This window comes from Fukomys damarensis, unplaced genomic scaffold (assembly GCF_012274545.1).
Source record: "Fukomys damarensis isolate Sample0158 unplaced genomic scaffold, DMR_v1.0_HiC HiC_scaffold_33, whole genome shotgun sequence".
Taxonomy (NCBI): Eukaryota; Metazoa; Chordata; class Mammalia; order Rodentia; family Bathyergidae; genus Fukomys; species Fukomys damarensis.
This window is the reverse complement of record NW_022900945.1, coordinates 51,980,950-51,985,840: the sequence shown is the minus strand read 5'-3', so window position 1 is coordinate 51,985,840 and position 4,891 is coordinate 51,980,950. Positions and strand designations below refer to the sequence as shown.

At 45.7% G+C, this 4,891-nt stretch overlaps 1 long non-coding RNA gene across 1 annotated transcript in view; it reads right to left on the bottom strand.

Moving 5' to 3' along the window:
* Window positions 1–4,885, bottom strand: part of LOC104856871 — a 16,557-nt gene extending 11,672 nt beyond the window's left edge. Inside the window, exons 1-2 of the long non-coding RNA XR_778736.2 lie at window positions 4,692–4,885; window positions 382–417 (exon numbers count right to left, since the gene is read on the bottom strand). This is a non-coding gene — a long non-coding RNA (uncharacterized LOC104856871). The remainder of the gene's footprint in view (window positions 1–381; window positions 418–4,691) is intronic.
* Window positions 4,886–4,891: the final 6 nt, after the last annotated feature.

Below are 4,891 nucleotides of genomic sequence, written 5' to 3'. Positions count from 1 at the left end.
GAGAGAGAGAGAGAGAGAGAGCGCGCGCGCGCGCGCGCGCGCGAGCGAGCGCACGCGCCAGGGATTTAGCTCAGCGGTGCTGCATGTGCCTCACAAGTGCAAGGTCCTGAGTTCAATTCCCAGTGCTGCAAACAACAAAACAAGAAAAAACTTGCCCTTGAAATCCAAATACACAGAGTTCAATTTAACAATTCAACTTCACAATGGTGCAAAACCCAACCCATCCAAGCATTCTATTTTTCACTTTCAGTACAGAAATCAGTAAATTACATAAGAAGCAACACTTTACTGTAAATATGTTTGGTGTTAGAACATTTTACCCAGATGTTAAAGCAAACGTTCTGAGGGCCGGGGATTTAGCTCAGTGGTTCTGGCGCCTACCTTGAAAGTTCAGGGGACCGAGTTTGATCTTCAGTACTAAAAAGAAAAAAAAAAAAAAAAAAAAGAAACAACTATGCATCTTGTATTTATCAGAAGTTTGTTCTCTTTTGGGCCGGGGATTTGGCTCAGTGGTTCCGGTGCCTGCCTCACAAGTACAAGGACCCAAGTTTGATCCCCGGTACCAAAAGCAAAAATAAAGCAAATGTCCTTGATCACCTTTAAGGCAGGCTGGACTGAGCTATGACTTTTGGGAGGCTAGATAGATTTTTCAACTTGAGATGACCTTGTTGGGCCATAACCTCATCCTGCGTAAGACCTGGGGCTTGGCATGCCCTGTCTGGAAACCTTGGAAGTCACGTAGGTCCCTTTGTTATGTCACATTGTCCACTGAGTATCACATCTGCTGATTCTGCCTTGAGAATCTCAAATCTAGGTCTTTTTCTTATTTCCCTTTTTTTGTTTTGTTTTGTTTTGTTTTGTTTGAGACAAGGTCTTACGATGCAGTTCAGGCTGGCCTCAGATGCACAGTGATCCTCCTGCCTCAGCTTCTTGAGTGCTGGGACTATAGCGCGTATTACCATATTGGGGCTGCTGGATACATTTTAACATTTAATTCAGAAGGACCACAATGAGATATTCTTCAGTTGTTTTTGGTATCGGAGATCAAACTTGGGTCCCTGCCTTCAGTTGTTTTTTAAATGCTCTGCCCTATTTTATTAAAGTGCCCTTGTTTTAGTCAAAAGCCCATGTCTTATTTTTCCCTCACTCCTAGGGAGAAGAAATCCAGAGATGTGCAGATTTCCAATTTTTTAAAAAAATTTTAATTATTTATTTTTTGGTTTTTTGAGACAGGGTCTCACTATGTAGTGGAGACTGACCTGGAACTCACTATGTAGCTCAGGCTGGTCTTGAACTCACAGCGATCCTCCTGCCTCAGCCTCCCGAGTGCTGGGATTACAGGCATGCACCATCACACCCGGCTTTTCCAATTTTTTTTAAAGGTAGGCTGTGCCAGGCATGGTGGCACATGCCTGTAATCCCAGCACTTGGGAGGTTGAGACAGGAGGCCAGCATAGGCTACATAGCAAGACTCTGTTTCAAAAAACAAAAACAAACAAACAAAAGACTATTAAAAAGCCACATAGTCAAGGGTTGAGACTAATGAAATCAAGTTTGGTCATTCCTAAGTGAAACATCTTTTTTACTACAAATGTGTGTTGGTAGAAAACAAGGCACGCATGGGCTGCTGCCTTGATTTGTGCCAAGTTGTCAGCCATTTCACACCCAGTGCTTCTGCACGATCAGCACAGAAGTCAATGTAAATATCCTTGTAACATAAAAATACATATGAGAGTTGGGCATGGTGGTGCACACCTGTAACCCAGGGGTCTGGAGACTGAGACAGGAAGATCACTTTAAGTTCAAGGCTAGCCTGAACTACATTAGCCAGACCTTGTGTCAAAAATACTAACTAGGAGCCAGGCGTGGTGGCATACACCTGTAGTACCAGCACTAGGGAGGCTGAGGCAGGAGGATCACTGTGAATTCGAGACCAGCCTGGACTACATAGTGAATTCCAGGTTAGTCTCAACTACGTAGTGAGACCCTGCCTCAAACAAACAAACAAATACTAACTAGGGCCAGGGATTTAGCTCAGTGGTTGAGTTCTACCCCTGGTACAAAACAAAAACAAAAAAAACTAAGTAAAATTTTAAAATAAAAATATTTTTTATTTTAAGGGCCCCCTGAAAAGGTTTTGGGAACCAAAGCAGTCTATGGACCACTTCGTGAACTGCCGTCTTAGATTGTTAAGGCCTCATGAAGTAAGAAGTCTCACTTTACAGAGGAACAAACACATTCTGAGACCGAATCATGTGCCCAGACTCTGGGCTGCTGAAAGGCAGGACTGGGAAGGTTTGATGTGAAAGCCGATGTCCTCAGGCAGCCCCTCTGCATTTTTACCACTGCCCCTTCCGCAACCGCCTTCTGCTGTCCGGGCTGTGTTCGCTGCACAGGTTCGTTCAGAGCTCTTTGTTTTCTCTCCCGCTGAGCCTCCCTGTAACTGCAGTGCCTACCTCAGGGTCGCTTTTCTTCTCTGAGGGATCACGCATTCTGCTCATACATCTGCTTTTGGCATCAAGCATATTATTTTCATCTGTCAACTTCTTTATGGCTATTATTTTGAGACAGGGTCTTGCTACGTAGCTCAGGCTGGCTTCCAGCCTGTGAAGACCCTTCTGCTTCAATCTCCAAGTGCTGGGGTTACAGGCAGCCACCACTCTTGGTTGGTTATTATTTTAATGTCTTTTAAATTTATTATTTTTCTTTCTGGAGATTGAAACCAGGGCCTTCCCACAGAGCTACAGCCTCAGCCTTTTAAAAATGTCACTAAATTCATCAAACTGGGTTTAAACTAGCAATCCTCCTGCCTCAGCCTCCCAGTGTGGTAGAATTACAGACATGCATCACCACGCTCAGCTTTCAGCCCAATATTAAGTTATTGCTGCCTCACAGAGTACACAAAAATGTTCTGTCTCACATTAGGGTTAGCTGTTATGCAATGTTTTAAGTTCCTTAAATACAGAGACATTTCTTACTCATTACAAACACAGAATGCTCCCTGTCACCCTCCTTATCACATACTGTAAATTGCTGAGTATCTTGCTCCAAACATAATTGCGTGGCATGGGTGGGTATACTATCTCCTTTATTACACCATGATATACACTATTTTGAGGAATAGGAACTTTGTTTTCCTTTCCAATTTGTCTCTCACCTTGTTTTGCAAATTTTAGCTATTATTTTGTACAGATCTTTTAACAAAATGAGGTTGATTCCATTAGTACTATATAGCAGGGTCCCTGTTCTTAAGGGGTTTACCCCTAAAATTAAATGTACCTTGCCAGGCATGATGGCGCAGGCCTGTAATCCCAGCACTCAGGAGGCTGAGGCAGGAGGATCGCTGTGAGTGTGAGACCAGCCTGGGGTACATAGTGAGTTCCAGGTCAGTCTCAACTAGTGAGACCCTGTCTCAAAAACAAAACAAAAAACAAAAATAAATGTGCCTTATTATCAATACAAAAATAAACGGTGTCAACATTCTCAGAAGAGATGTAAAGAATAATTATTTAGTTAGCTTCTGAGTAAGGCAGCTAGCCAGGGGAAGGAACTGAGACAGTCAGGTGACCAGCCATATGATAAATGGACAGTGAACTAGGACTTTGGACCAAGAATGAACTCCCTCAGGCCATGTGGAATGCAGCCCCACCCCACTAAAGGGAAGTGTGGCCCCTCCCTACAAAGCTCCTGAGTTCTGAGGAATTTAAAATAAGTAGGTTTTGGGTCAGGGATTTAGCTCAGTGGTTTCACTGCCTACCTCCCAAGTGCAAGGACCCAAGTTCAATCCCCAGTACCAAGAAATTAAAATAAAATAACTAGATGTAAAGGTACAAGATCCCAATGATGAATGTAACTGTGTTATATACTTAAAAAGTACCAATAAACTCAATAAAATAAATAATAAAATAACTAGGTTCCCCCCGCCTCTAAAATACCAGTCTGCTTTAAACCCTACATGCTGAAGAAGTGGGTTAGAAGCCCAAGTTCCAGTTGGTCATACTGAATCGAGGCAGCTGTCTCCGTGGCCACTGAACCACTGGGCAGTGCCCGCGCACTCTGTAGCCCTGGGTGGGGGTGGCGGTAACACCCATCAGGGTTTCCCTCCAGGAAATGCGGGAGCTAGTCTTTTTTCTTTTTCTTTTTGGTACTGGGATCGAACTCAGGTCCTTGCCCTTGTGAAGCAGGCTGCGGCACCACTGAGCTAAATCCCCGGCCCTCATCTTATTCCTTCCAATAAAACTCTCCTGGCCTCTTCCTTTGCTCTGCGACTCCATTCCTGACACGAACCGATTTACAGTTGCAGAGACTGGAATCGGGATGGAGCAGGACGTAGGGGGACCCGCCTGTCACCCCACCTACTCGGGAGGCTGCACAGAAGGGCCACTAATCCCAGGCGCGCCTGGGCAGTTCATCAAGGCCCTGCCTCCAAGTGAAAAGAGGGGGCACGGTGAGGCATGCCTGTCCTGGTACTGAGGAAGGCTGAGGAGGATGGAAAGTCAGAGTCCTGTCTGGCAGTTTAGCAAGACCCTGTGTCAAAATTGTAATTACTGACGGTGAGGCGGTGGTGCATCTCTGATCTCAGCGCTCTGACGGGACAAGGTGGACAGACGGGCAACTGGAGCCCAGCCTGAGCGATTGAGCGACTTAGTGAGACTCCGTCTCAAAATTTAAAAAAGACGTTGGAGACTCACCTCCGTATGGAGGCCCTGGGTTCAAACCCGGGCACCAGAAAAAAAAGGAAAAAAAGTGGCAGCAGCAACAGCTGGGCCTGGTTGACGGGCCTGCGATCCCAGCACTCAGACGAGGTCTGCTTGAAACAGGCGGTGGCGGAGCGAAGTCCCTCACCCCGAGGGGCGGGGCCGAGGCTGCAGCTCCAGGCTCCGTGGGTTCG